Source organism: Bison bison, unplaced genomic scaffold (assembly GCF_000754665.1).
Source record: "Bison bison bison isolate TAMUID 2011002044 unplaced genomic scaffold, Bison_UMD1.0 scf7180017864453, whole genome shotgun sequence".
Lineage (NCBI taxonomy): Eukaryota > Metazoa > Chordata > Mammalia > Artiodactyla > Bovidae > Bison > Bison bison.
In genome coordinates, this window is record NW_011495015.1 from 4,030,192 (window position 1) to 4,045,962 (window position 15,771).

Genomic DNA, 15,771 nt, shown 5'->3' on the forward strand with positions numbered 1-15,771 from the left:
AGCTTTGGAGAACATTTAGTCCAATACCTTTATTTTACAGACAAAAAGAAATCAGGCCCAGAGAATACATGTCACTTGTTTCCAGTTACCCAACTCTTGGTAAGGTTGGGATTCAGCCTTAGGTTACCTGACCCCTGACCCAGCATTTTTCCTGCTCTATCATATTATGTTAAATCATTTTTTATTTGCAAAACTGTTCTAGAAATGAGGTCAGTGTATCATAAGGAAATGTAAATTTTTTTCTGTAATACAAAATCATGATCTTTAATGCATCTATCTACACATCTATAATCTTCAGTTCAGTTCAATCATTCAGTCATGTCCAACTCTTTGCAACCCCATGGACTGCAGCACACCAGGCTCCCCTGTCCATCACCAACTCCTGGAGCTTGCTCAAACTCAAATCCATTGAGCTGGTGATGCCAGCCAACCATCTTGTCCTCTGTCATCCCGTTTTCCTCCTGCCTTCAATCTTTGCCAGCATCAGGGTATTTTCTAATGAGCCAGCATATATAAGCTTGTTCCATCCTAAAAAAAAAAAAAAAAACACACACACACGGGCATAAGGACTTGGAGTAATTTAGCTTTGAACAAAGGTAATGTTATTTTTGTGAGGAATAGGCTTCTATCTATCTAGGCAGCATTTCAATAGCAAGTAAAAAAGTGTGAACCAAACATCCTCATCCACTCACTGAGTGACAGACAGCATATTATGTATTTCTTTTTATGTTTGAATGATACAGTGATTATACAAACGCTTCAGTAGCTGCTGTGCTCACATAATCAGCCCTGTTTCTTGTTACCATTTCAGTTTCACTGTAGAACCTTTATGAGGAGAGACTTGTGTTGTTTTGAATTATGTAGATTTCCTGTGCAATGACTGGGTAGAGAGGGATGGAATTGAGGTGAGGAGCGGCCATAGAAAATCACACCTGATACAGTGCATCATTTCACGTTTGTAGTGGAGCAGAGGTCGATAGGACCGATTGCTGACTCCCACCCACCCGCCCCCGCCCCACGGCTGTGGCCTTGCAGAGCCTTGTGTGGTCCACAGGCCTTCGGCAGTGGCTTCACGGGGGGCTTGTTGGAAACTCCTGCTCTTAGGCCCTTCCGAGACCCACGGAATCCAAATCTGCAGGTTAACAAGCTCCTCAGGTGATTGAAGCTCAGAGGATGAGATGGTTGGATGGCATCACTGACTAAATGGACATGAGTTTGAGTAAGCTCCAGGAGATGGTGATGGACAGGGAAACCTGGTGTGCTGTAGTCCATGGGGTCGCAAAGGGTCGGACTCGACTGAGCGACTGAACTGAACTGAACGGGTGATTCACATGCGTGTTAGTTTGAGGAGCACTGGGTTGTAGCATGTTTTGTAAGGATGTGGCTATATTACTCACACAAAGACATCCAAGATAACTTTGGACATGAAATCTGTGGGGCACCCAAGTACCGTTCTTGAACCTGGCATCCATGCCTTCCGTCTCCTTGGACCCAGCTGGTCTGCTTCTGGGAAGTCTTTCGTATGCATCCTGGCACATGTACAAAACACCCCGTGTGCTGGTTTTTTTTTTTTTTTCACTGCAGCATTATGTGGTTGGAAAACAGATTGGAGACAACTTAGACATCCCAAAGCGTGGAATCAGTTAAATAAATCATGAAATATCCATTCAGTATGATACTATGTAACTGCAAATAGAAGGCATATGCTCTTACAACCTGATACAGACCTCCGAGGTATTTTAAGTTAGAAGAAAGATAGACAGGAAGTGTGTGTCAGGGTGGCTGTGAAGCCGGGCTGAGGTGTTCCTGGCTGGCACCCCGCAATTCTTCCGGGTCTGTGCGTGGGGACACGGAGGTGGCCGGTGAGAACCAGCGGGGGAGGAAGACATGAGGCAGCCGTGGGGTCTGGCGGGGTCTGGAGGTTGACTGCCCCTACCGCCTTCCCAAGAGGCCGCCTCCTCCAGGCAGCCGGCCACCCGTCTCCCTCAGGGTCTCACGCCCCACCGTCGTCCCCGCGCCAGAATATTTAAAAAAAAAAAAAAAAGAAAGAAAGATAGAAAACAGTGCCATCTTTGTGCACAACAACAAGAAAATAAATTCATTTTCTTATATTTTTATAAAGAAAACTTTGCACGGATATGTCAGAATCTAGTAAAAATGATTATTAGGTGGAGGTATTATGAGTTAGCCAGATGGGGGAGGATGGGGGAGAGGAAGAGAATTTTCACTATCTTTAATGTTTCTCTATTTTTGCCTTGCATCATAAGAACTCAAAATAAATTATGTGTATAGACTAAGGCATCCATCTCAAGGAATCTGTCATAGTCAGTTCTGTATGACTTTATAAGCAGATGGCAGCCTGACACAGTCATCTTCAGACTTGCTGGTTTGCTCACCGCGTCAGTAAAGAAACTTCAGTCACGTGTCTGGACATACACGGATTATTTGTTTACTCAAAGTTAATGTGATTTACTTTTATACAAGCTACATTTTGTACCTTAAAGCCATAGACTAAAAAAGAAACAAAAAGTACAATATAAAAATGAAATTAATAGTATTTGTTTTAACAGTTAAAAACTAGTTTGCTGTCATTTAACTATTAACATGCATGATTCTTTTTCGAAGCCTTGATTCAGAGCATTGTGTTGCTTATTATCTGAGGTCTTCTTTTAAGGTTTAGTTTTAGTGGCTGTCATGCCTGGGCAACCAACCCTCCTGGTTTGTCTCGGACTGAAGGGTCCCTCAGATATAGGACTTAAGTGCTGTGACCAGTTCAATTCCAGGCAGACTAGGACAGTCCATCACCCTGGTCTGAAGGAAATGATTGTTGGCCAAATTTACTAAACCCCGATACTCCTTTACCAGCATCACCCATCAGTTATACAGTCAGCTGCTGAATTTTCATCTTCTGTGATGACAATCAGTTTTTCCCGGAAGCTAATGAATAGTGTTGCATATTTATAGTCCCAAAAGTGAGCTGAAAGCCCACTGACGCTCTTAATTTGAAAGATTCTAAAATTGCGAAACGCTGTCCCTTGAATTTTAAGTGTAAATTTATTATGAGTTTTTAACGGGAGCATACCTTGTTTATGGGTTTCCCTGGTGGCTCAGGTGGTAAAGAATCTGCCTGCAATGCAGGCGACCAAGGTTCAGTCCCTGGGTTGGGAATGGCTACCCACTCCATCTTGTTTATGGCCACAAAATTATGTAAATAAGGCACATATTTTGATAGATGCTCTTGGAGTTCAGTTCAGTTCAGTTCAGTCACTCAGTCGTGTCCGACTCTTTGCGACCCCATGAGCTGCAGCACGATAGGCCTCCCTGTCCAACACCAACTCCCGGAGCCCACCCAAACTCACGTCCATCAAGTCGATGATGCCATCCAACCATCTCATCCTCTGTCGTTCCCTTCTCCTCCTGCCCCCAATCCCTCCCAGCATCAGAGTCTTTTCAAATGAGTCAGCTCTTCGCATCAGGTGGCCAAAATATTGGAGTTTCAACTTCAACATCAGTGCTTCCAACGAACACCCAGGGCTGATCTCCTTTAGGATGGACTGGTTGGATCTCCTTGCAGTCCAAGGGACTCTCAAGAGTCTTCTCCAACACCACAGTTCAAAAGCATCAATTCTTCAGCGCTCAGCTTTCTTTATAAGTCCAACTCTGACATCCATACATGACTACTGGAAAAACCATAGCCTTGACTAGACGGACCTTTGTTGGCAAAGTAATGTCTCTGGTTTTGAATATGCTGTCTAGGTTGGTCATAACTTTCCTTCCAAGGAGTAAGCGTCTTTTAATTTCATAGCTGCAATCACTATCTGCAGTGATTTTGGAGCCCAGAAAAATAAAGTCAGCCACTGTTTCCACTGTTTCCCCATCTGTTTGTCATGAAGTGATGGGACCAGATGCCATGATCTTAGTTTTCTGAATGTTGAGCTTTAAGCCAACTTTTTCACTCTCCTCTTTCACTTTCATCAAGAGGCTCTTTAGTTCTTCACTTTCTGCCATAAGGGTGGTGTCATCTGCATATGTGAGGTTATTGATATATCTCCCAGCAATCTAGATTCCAGCTTGTGCTTTCTCCAGCCCAGCATTTCTCATTATGTACTCTGCTTATAAGTTAAATAAGCAGGGTGACAATATACAGCCTTGATGTACTCCTTTTCCCATTTGGAACCAGTCTGTTATTCCATGTCCAGTTCTAACTGTTGCTTCTTGACCTGCATACAGATTTGCTAGGAGGCAGGTCAGGTGGTCTGGTATTCCCATCTCTTTCAGAATTTTCCACAGTTTATTGTGATCCACACACTCAAAGGCTTTGGCTCTTGGAGTACCTTTCAAAAAAGAAGGGATTCTCTTAGTCTTTGTTGAATGGTTGGCTTTCCTCCAGGTGGCTGTGAGCCTTGCCTGATGCACTGCTGACTCCGAGGACAGAAACTCTTTGGGGTCACATTTGTTGTCCGTGGTTTCTACACAGGGATATTTGAAGGCATTTGTCCACTCTGGGAGGTTTGGTGGGACAAAACTTGGACTTGGATGTTACCTAACTGAGCTTGTAAGCTGTAGTGTTTAATAGGTCCCAACAGTCTAAAAACTGTGGGGTGAGATGGGGGCTTGCTGGGGGCAGGGGCGACCCTCTTCCATCACCCTGCCTTTGATCCTTACTTTCTGTCATATTTAAGCCCAAAGAGTTAAGACAGTAACAAAGGTTCCTCTCGCATTCTCATGGATGGTGGCGTGGCCCCCGTGTCCCCTGCAGGGCACCAGCTGCTAGTGTGTCACCGCCCCCCCCATCCACAGTGCTTCATGGCTTGGCCATCTGCAGACAGAAAAGTCAGTTTTCAGCGTGTCCAACAATTACCCAGAAACGTGGTCTAAACCACATTTTTTGTGTGTTCTGGGAGCAAGCTGATGAAGAACAGAAGCCTGTGGATAGTGTGACCCTCCCCCCGCCCCGAGTCATGGTAATTGTCACCACACTTTAGTTTTATTTTACAATGAAGTACTTGTTAGTGACATTTTTATGGAGACAGCTGGAGTTGGTTTAGGTTTATTAGGTTAAATCTATGACAATAGTATCACTTATTGACAGCGTCACATGCTATCCTGTAGACTTCATCAGTGTCAGCGAGGATTCTCAGAGACGTATATCAAGAAAAAGTCCAAAGCTCTTGTCTCTTTTATTCACTTTTTAAAAAAGCTTTAAGCAAAGCAACTTCTGACTTGTTAACGTTCCCTGTGAACGAGAAAATAAATGATGCTTCTTAGTTGGTTTATGTAACTCTTTGCTTGAATTTTCCTGGTTTGGTTTAATCTTCTAGTGATGGCATTTATACTCTTCTGTTGAAGTCATGTTTTAGAGGAGGTTGTACATTTGCTCCAAGATGAATATCCCTCATTATGGTTTTTAGATACATCAGTAGATTTTAGATAACCGCTTTTTAATATTCAACTAATTCTCTGATGCTTTAAATTTCAGTTGACAAATTCTGATACTTTTTCCCTGCAATATATATTCCATACATATTGTATTGATTTCTGCACAAGCCGGCAGCTGTTGTTAAATTTTCTGTAAAATATAGTTGAATGTCAGACAACATTTGTGCTATTCTTATGACAAATAAACATGTAAATTTGATAATTCTCCTCTAATGAACTTTTAAAGTACCATAAGCATTGAATATTTGTTGAGTAAGCTTTTTTTCCCCTCCAACAATGAAAACAATTGAAAATAGCTTTAAAAAATGACAAGCATTGAGGGTTTTCAAAAATATTTGTTTACTTATTTATTTGGCTTTGCCAGATCTTAGTTGCAGCAAGCAGGATCCAGTTCCCTGACTAGGGATCGAATCCAGGCCCCCTGCATTGGAATCATGGAGTCTTAGCCACTGGACCGCCAGGGAAATCCCAGTATTGAGGCTTTTTGAAGACCAATTATAATGCTTAGTTTTGGTACACAATATTGAAAATTTGTGATCTTCTACCTGAGTGACGTTTAAAATAGAATTTGTTTTCTATTAAAAGCAAAATACACTGCTCTAAATTTCTTTTCTTCTTTTGCTGTCACCCCAAGTCACATCATGTTTTTTGCTGAAAAAGCAAGGTACAATACACTAATTTGACAGTTACGCAACTTGATGTTCAGCTTCATTGAAATACACTCTGGTTATGCAACACTGGAATTCTAGAAATAAATTTGGACACTACCTGGCCCTAACAGCAGGAGGGTTTTTAAAACACATTTTTTTTTTTTCTTCTAAGAGAGAGGTTGTGATTTATTATGTTGTTGTCTCTACCCTGCAGCTCTATTTTCACACTAATGTAAATTGTTTTAGATTCTCTTTTTTCACAGTTGAGGCATTTCATTCTAAGAAAAGAAAAGCAGATTAAGTCAACAAATTAAAAATATTCAGACCCCCAAATTAAAGTTTTTTTTAGAAATTTAGTATTTATAGTAATCATTATACCAATTGTGTGTTTGTCTTAGTTGATTTCAGTTTCACCAGGAAGCAGCTTCTTGTTGCTCTCCTGTTGTCAGACTTGTTTTATATTTAGCGGTCCAGTCCGCAGCGTGTCATCCTGTGGCTTATACTTCTCTGGATCTGACATTAGTGCCGTTGCTGTCCCAGCTGGAGAAATAGCTTAATGCTTAAAAGAAGGATGAGATCTGCTGTGTGTATACAGATGCCAGCAAGATGCTCAAAGAATGCAAATTGAATTATGTGAGGGGCTTTTGAGGATTTGTATTTTTACCACTTTTAATGGGATAAACGAAACCATTCCTCAAATTGCCTATTGTCCTAGTATTATGGAGATTTTCCTCCATGTAGTTCCGGAAATAGTTTAATCTTTTCTGTAGGCTGCTTGTTAAACAAAAGAGATTTAGTCACTTACCTTCTGTCTTAAAAATAATAACAAAAGGAAAGCAGAAACTGTGAACTCATACATATTTATATGTGAACAGAAAATTATATTGAAAAATAAACACTTTAATTCTTAGTAGTGATTTTACAACAAACAGGGCATTTCTTTGCAAATCACCACAAAATAATTTATTGAATACCCAGTCTCTATTATTGGCATTGACCTCTGTGTTACAGATGATGAAGCCTTGAGGGGCCATTTGATTGACTGAGGGTAAACCCAACTTGGCTTCCCAGGGGCTCAGTGGTAAAGAATCCACCTGTCAATGCAGGAGACACAAGAGATGCAGGTTCAATCCCTGGGTTGGGAAGATTCCATGGAGGAGGAAATGGAAACCCACTCCAGTATTCTTGCCTGGAAAATTCCATGGACAGTGGAGCCTGGTGGGCTACTGTCCATGGGATCACAGAGAGTTGGATACTATTGAGCTACTGAGCACAGCACAAACCTAAATAGTGAGTGGTGGATCCAGGATTTGAACCCACATCTACAAATTCTAAAGCATGTGGTCTTTCTACTTTACCATTTCTCCTTCTCTGTAGCTATTAAAACTCAGAGAAAGCTGGAATCTTGCTTAAAAATGGGATGGGAAGAGTAACTGCTAAAATTAAAGTGTCTCTACACCCTCTGTGTCCTTGGGGACTGGCTGAACTAAATTATTTTGACATAGTCATGCCATAAGATCAAATTTTTTGGTTCTTTTGGAAACTCTCAGCTATAATACTCCTATGTTTAAAAAAAAATTACTGACTGTGCTAGAGACCCTCAAGAGAAAACTTGTCTCTGTTAGTATTATTTACTAATACAGACAGCAGTGGCTAGCTGCTTGTCGTCACTTTTCTTATTGTTCAGTCTTTGCTGGGGTTGCTGCTGCTGCTAAGTCACTTTAGTCGTGTTTGACTCTGTGACCATATGGGCTGTAGCCCATCTGACTCCTCTGACAGTGGGATTCTCCAGGCAAGAATACTAGAGTGGGTTGCCGTGGCCTCCTCAAGGGGATATTCCTGACCCAGGGGTGGAACCTGTGTCTCTTACAGCTAACCTGCTGGCAGGCGAGATCTTTACCAGGAGTGCCACCTGGGAAGCCCATGTTCAGTCTTGAAACCCTCTCTAACCCAGCTGAAACCGACCTGAGGAGACCCTGCTAGCAGAGTGCCCCGTGTCCTTTCTGCAGAGTATCGTTCCAGGCCTCTCAGTGTCTGCACTTGCCCCTCACCTGCCACCCTCCACAGGGGTTGGTCTGCTTAGCTGAATAGAGCACGCAGTGTAGACCGCGCTGTCTGAAGAACTATTCCCTCTGCTGGGAGAATTCTTCCTCAGGCCTCATCCAAACAGCTGGCGCCTTCAAAACCCATTGTCTTCCTTACTTGCCTTATTTTATATTTTCCTCCCTATTCTATTTTCTCCCAGCATAGCCCAGGGCATTTGGTTTTTAAAAAAAATTTTTTTAATGCAATGCCTTATCTCTCACTAAAGTTCGGCATCTTTTAAAAAAGGCATATAACGAAGTCCAGTCCAGCCCATAGGAGCTATTGTTTAGTCTACTGAAGTCATGAATTACTGAAATCCTCAAATATTAATTAGCTAGATGGCCTGAAGAAGAATTAACACAGCTTCCAAAAGTGCTAGAGTACTTCCAGGGAGTAGTGGCTGTGCTGAGGGATGTGGCTCATTAAGTGATTCTGAAAGATTCAGGGACGCGCCTTGAGCGTTGTCCCTGCAGTCTCCTGTTAGAGGAACTGGTCCACTTCCTGGGTATACAGACAGAGGTACTCTCTTGCAAAATAATTATATGCCAGTGGAACTAATGTCTGCACTTTTTTAAGCATTGTGAGAGATCTGTTCACTTACACCAAGGTAATTCCCTACCTGAGAATGGAATATCAATATCAGAAAAGTGAAAACCAAATCGGTTTTAATTTAGAAGATTCCTATCTTTTGATGGCATTTATGGCTTTTAAGGTGGAGAAGGAAATGGCAACCCACTCCAGTATTCTTGCCTGGAGAATCCCAGGGACGGGGGAGCCTGGTGGGCTGCCGTCTATGGGGTCACACAGAGTTGGACACGACTGAAGTGACTTAGCAGCAGCAGCAGCATGGCTTTTAAGGACACAACGAGATGTTTAGGCATTTGGGATTTTTTAGCCTAAATAGCCTCATTTTCATCAAGCTGAGAAACTGTCACTGGAGAAGAAGCAGGGGAATTTTTTCCAACTAATGAACTTCTGGGGTGAGGGAACATCAGTAATTGAAGCATCCCCATGCACTACAACAGAAGTGCTTCTCTCTAGCAAGTTGTTCTGTTTGTGCTTTCAGATCATCTATTTTCTCTTGATGCTGGTTTGCAATCTTTGAATTTAATGGGTTAAGTCACCAAACCTCCCCTCTGGTGTTCTGTCACTTCTGGGTGGGTGAGTGGTGGTCTGTGCATGTATGTACTGGCACAAAGAAAATCATGCATTTCTTTCTTCCTGGAGTCAATCAGTAGATGATAGTGGATGGAACGGTATAAAGCACATCAGTAGGACAAGGGCCGTGTTCATAAAGCCTATCTTATAAAGACAGTTTGTATGGGCCATGTAGAATTTTTTATGTATGTATGTATCCATTTATTTAAAATTAAAAAAAAATTTATTTTGTATTGAAGTATTGTTGATTTACAATTTTGTGTTAGTTTCAGGTGTACAGCAAAATAATTCAGGTATACACATATATTTTTTTTCAGATTTTTTTTCCTTTATAGATTATTATAAGATATTGAATGTAGTTCCCTGTGCTATACAGTAAATCCTTTCTGTTTATCTGTGTTATATATAATAGTGTGTATCTGTTAAACCCATACTCCTAATTTATCCCTTCCCCTTCTTCCCTTTTCCCCTTTGGTAACTGTAAGTTTATTTTCTATATTTTTGAGTCTATTTCTGTTTTGTGTAGATTCATTAGTATTAATTTTTAGATTCCACATATAAGTGATATCGTATGGTATGTGTCTTTCTCCGTCTGATTTACTTCCCTTAGTGTGATAATCTCTGGGTCCATCCATGTTGCTGCAGATGACAATATTTCATTCTTTCTTATGGCTGAGTAATATTCCATCGTAAGTCTACCACATCTTAAGCCAGTCATCTGTTGATGGGCGCTTGAGTTACTTCCATGTCTTGGCTATTGTAAATAGTACTGCAGTGAACATTAGGGTCCATGTATATTTTTGAATTAAGTCTTCATCTTTTAGGGATGTATGGCCAGGAGTGGGATTGTTAAATCATATCTGTTTTTAGTTTTTTAAGGAAACTCAGTGCTCTTTTCCATACTGGTTGTACCACTTCACATTCTTGCCAACAGTGTGGGAGGTTTCCCTTTTCTCCATACCCTTTCCAGGATTTATTTGTAGACTTTTTGATTATGGCCATTCTGACTGGTGTGAGGTGGTATTTCACTGTAGTTTTGATTTGCATTTCTCTAGTTATCAGTGATGTGAGTATCTTTTTATTGCTTGTTGGCCCTCTGTGTGTCTTCTTTAGAGATATGTCTGTTTAGATCTTCTGTACATTTTTTGATTGGGTTGTTTGTTTTTCATTTTGATATTGAGTTGTATGAACTCTTTGTATATTATGGATATTAACCCCTGTTGGTCACATCGTTTGCAAATATTTTCTCCCATTCTGTAGGTTGTTTTTTTTGTTTTGTTGATGAATTTCCTTTGCAAAAGCTTAGAAGTTTGATTAGGTCCCATTTGTTTAGTTTTGCTTTTATTTGTTTTACCTTGGGAGACTGACCTAAGAAAATATTGCCCTAATTTATGTCTGAGAATGTTTGGCTTGTGTTTTCTTCTAGGAGTTTTATGGTTTCATGTCTTATATCTAGGTCATTTAATTTAGATGATACTTAATATATTAATTATCCTTTTTTGTGTATGTCCTGTCATGGATGGTCATCTTTCAATATTGTAAAATCCAAAAAAGTCTTTAAAGAAATCTATTAAAAATTTTGATATATTTTGATATTTTGATAATAAACTTTGTAATTTATATGTATTGAAAACAATTCTTTAATTCTGTGAATTCTTAACACTGTGAAAGAAGACATCATGCTAAACTTTTACTTCACTAGAGAACTTGCTAAGGCATCTTCAGATTATTTATGCTCTCAATCTGTCCTGCAAAGGAGCCTCTGCACCTGTCATTAGGGGTTCCTAGTAGGCAGTAAGACTCTTGAACCCAGGAAAGAGCACCAAGTTCCCTTGAGGGGCAACGCTGGGCTTCTGTGTGGAGACTGAGGGTCTAGTGAGAGGGGTGGAGGGGTTGTCAGTTGTGCAGGTAATGGATGAGCCTGTAAGTGCAGGGGACCCCTCTGAGGGTCCCCTCTGGGGGAGTTCCTTGAGCAGAAGGCTGAGGATACCTCCCCAACTGCACCCCCCCCACGAAGGGGAGAGGAGGAGCAGCGAGCAAGGGTCCCAGATGGAGCCCCCCAAACCCATGTGGGAGCCAGGACCCCACACAGCAGTCTGGATGCAGGCTTTCCACTTAGAATGATAGAGATGTTGACGTAGAATTTCTTTTTCCCCCAATTAAACTTAAAGCTATAGAAAGCCAGGTTTTAGAAGTTTCAGACGCTACTATTTTAATTTTGCATATGTGTTGAAAAGTATTCTACCGAGATAAGCCTCCGGTCTGCCATTTTGTTTATACTTTTAATTATCTGTAGTTGTCTTCACAGGGCTTCGGATGTTAGGAGAAATTATTTTTCTCTGATAGTTGTTATCATGATTACTGTTTTATAACAGCAAATATGAATTCAGTAATTCAGGAGGTAATCTGACAAGGAAGCTATATTTTACTGATGATTTTTAAAGCATAGAAAGGATTCTTGGGAATTGAAACCAGCTATTTAAATTAGTACACATTTATGGCTTATCAGAGTGATGGAGCCACAGAGTGAGACATTTATGCCAAAACTAAACCTCAGGAAAATCAGTTCTTTCATATTTAAAATGATTAGCTGATTTATTAGATAGTTCCCAGTCTGAAGCTTTATGACTATATTCAAAACTATTTTGGAGAGTTAACATCAGAATCTTTCTGTACAAAAAAATGCTAAGATAGTGGAAGGTTTTTGTAGATAACAATGCTCTTTTTTATAAATCAGCTCCCAGAACATCATCTTAAACAGACAGGAAAATATTAGCTATGGATACATTTCAAAAGTTCTTTTATAATTTCTGTACTTTATATATTTTTGTATTTTAAACCTCAGTTCAAATCAGAGAATACCGTTCCTACTGTGTGACACCTATTGTCCTAAACTAACTTATTATTTGTGGATTCCTTCTTATTTTTCAGTCTAATGAAGTATGATTATTTGTTGAGCATTTAGAAACTTTTGGTAGTGAGTTTAAACAGTTGTGTGTGTGTGTGTGTGTGCTCAGCTGCTCAGTCGTGTCTGACTCTTTGCAACCCCATGGAGTGTAGCCCTTCAGGCTCCTCTGTCCGTGGGATTTCCCAGACAAGAACACTGAAGTAGATTGCCATTTCCTCTTCCAGAGAATCTTCCTGACCCAGGGATGGAACCCGCATCTCTTGTGTCTCCTGCATGAAGAGGCAGACTCTTTACCGCTGCACCGCCTGGGAAGCCCTGAACAGCTTACTAAATACCAGTTATTCCTGATTACACTTCAGTGCTAATGTCCCGTAACCATGACTTAACAGTTTGAATAGCAGATATTGGTGATCTTCCAGTTCCTCAGGTTAGAAGCTTGACTTGGATCCCACTGGACTAAATTCAATGGGCAGGGCTGTGTCCCTTCCAGAGGCTCAAAGGTTGAGGGTGGGGAATCTGTTTCTTGCCTTTTCTAGCTTCTTGAGATCTCCTGCACTCTTTGTCTCATGGCCCCTTCCTCTATCTTCAAAACTAGCAAAGGACCATCTCTTGGGTTTTTGTTGTCACAGTCACATCTTCCTCTGACCACAACTGGGAAAGCTTGTCCACTTTCAGAGACCTCTGTGATCCTATTGGATCCGCATGGATAAGCCAAGGTTATCTCCCCATCTCAAGAACCTTAGCCTAACCACACCAGCAGAATCACTTTTGCCGTATGACATAGTATAGTCATGGTTTCTGAAGATGAGGGTATGAACGTCTTTGGGGGCTGTCCTGCCTTCATTAGCTCTGGTTGCAGAACCACTTGGGGCTTCTTTGCAGGAGGCGGGATGACCATGCACCTGTTGCTAAGGGAACAGCACCATTACTGAGCTCATTTGCTTAGGGGTGTTTAGTCATGCAGGTGGCGCTAGTGGTAAAGATTCTGCCTGCCAATGCAAGAGATACAGGTTCAATCACTGGGTAGGGAAGATCCTCTGGAGAAGGAAATGGCAACAAGGTCCAGTATTCTTGCCTGGAGAATCCCATGGACAGAGGATCCTGGAAGGCTACAGTCCACGGGGTTGCAATGAGCCAGACATGACTGAGTGCACACAACACACAGAATCATGAGGTCTACAAATACAGTGCTTTTTTGTTGCATATACACAACATGATCTAATTAGGACTAAGGGGCTAAAAGAGTCCCAAAAGAGTCCTAAAGAGCTCGGTAGCAAAGAGGCCGATGGGGAGTGATGGAATCTTTGCTGCTGCTTTGAATGTGCTTTTCAAGAATTTAATTTCACAAAACTGTTCTAGATATTTTTACGTTAAAAATTTCCTTTAAATAGTGCTAATTTATCTTTTGGCTGATACAAGTACTCTATTTTGCCCTAAACGATCTGCGAGTGAACTGAAATGCAGCATTCCTTCATGGATTTTAAATTTACATCCACTGTGAATGATTAGTGTTTTGAAAGGTTAGCAAGCTGTGAGGTTAAGATATGATTTGGGGAATAATCTATTTTAAACACTTGTAATGTGAAGAGAACAAACAATCTTGAATACTATTTTAAGCATGTCCATTCATCGAAGCCCAGCAGGAGATATCTTGAGTAGGGGAGAGTCTAAATTCTAATCGACATAATTAATTAAATTAATGAGAACTGGAGCTCTGCTATATTCACCAGATGACATGAGACGTGTCTAGGATACAGAGAAGCAAAGGTCAAGGGAAATGTGTAGTTAATGACTTTAAGAAGAGGACGCCGTCGTCTCATATAGACGGATGTAAATTTGATGGCTGACAGCATGGTATTCACAGGGGAGTATTTTAATATCAACCCACGGTTATGTGGGTTGACTTTAAGGTGTCTTGGCAATGAAAATTACTCCTGTAGACCCACTGGCCCTGGACGTCAAAGGGGCAGTCAGTTAGCATGGAGGGATCCCAGCACAAATGTCTCTCTACAATAAACTCCACCATCATCTGAATGCTCCTGTAAGGATCCTGAGCTTTCTTAGTTCTTTCTCCTCTGGTGACAGACCTGGACCCTCTCAAGAGCCCTGATCTGCATCCAGTCCTCTGTTCCAGTGACCCTCCACCTTGTCTCTGTGTCCCAAGTCAACCATCTGTGCTGAACTCTCAGTTGAGGCGGTAGCTGTTTCCTCCTCTTCTCCTCCTGCTTCTCCAGCTCCTCTTCTTCTTCCCCTCCTCTTCCTCCCCACCTCCTTGCCCTTCTCTTCATCTTCCTCCCCTTCTTTCCCCTCTCCTTCTCCTTCATCACTTGCTCCTTCATTGTATCCTGATATCTTTTTGGACTTTATGTCTCTGTGCTTTCTCTTCTAATCAGATTTTTACTCTCTACCTTTCACGCCAGTGTTGAGAAGTCCCTGTGTTTCAGCTGTGATTCTCTTCTCCTTTTTCACTTTTTCTCTTGATGACTTCTGTTATCTGGATGGTAACCCGGTTGTTTCTGCCTCACTGCAGGTCCATATCTCAGCTCCAGGCTGGGTGCAGGTGAACTCTTCCTGGTTATCCTTCACTATGTCAACTCACAGTCTCCCCAGTCTTCTTTTCTCTTTCTTGTTGATGTCTTTTTATGTATGAGTAAGTCACCACTTAACCCATTCTCTTAACTGTGTGCCATGTGTGCCAAGTCACTTAAGTCATGTCTGACTCTTTGCGATCCCATGGACTGTAGCCACCAGGCTACTCTGTCCATGGGATTCTCCAGAAAAGAATACTGGAGTGGGTTGCTAAGCCCTCCTCCAGGGGATCTTTCCCACCCAGGGATTGAACCCAGGTCTTCTGCATTGCAGGCATATTCTTTATCATTGAGCCACCAGGGAAGCCCATATGCATCTTTTTAAAAAATTTTAAATAATCAATTTTTTAATAATTTTAGTAATTAACAAAAATATTTTTTAAAGAGTTTGTATATTTAGGGGATGAAACAAGATGTCATTCTAGAGATGGGCACAATCTGAGCTCTTCAAAGAGGAGGGCATGGCAACCCACCAAGTATTCTTGCTTGAACAATTCCATGGACAGAGGACCCTGGCAGGCTACAGTCCATGGGGTCGCAAACAGCTGGACAGGACTGAGCAGTGAACATTTTCATTTTCACTTTCAAAGAGAATTGCAGTATATCTAGTGGCTGGCCTTAAACATCTGATACAAGAATCAATGTCTGTCTTTCCTGAATTAGGGTTTTTTTTTTAAATTATTTATTTTAATTGGAGGCTAATTACTTTACAATATTGTAGTGGTTTTTGCCATACATTGACATGAATCAGCCATGGGTGTACATGTTGTCCCCCGTCCTGAACCCTCCCTCCCCATCCCATCCCTCAGGGTCATCCCAGTGCTCCGGCCCTGAGCACCCTGTCTCATGCATTGAACCTGGACTTGCGATCTATTTCACATATGGTAATATACATGTTTCAATGCTATTCTCTCAAATCATCCCATCCTTGCCTTCTCCCACA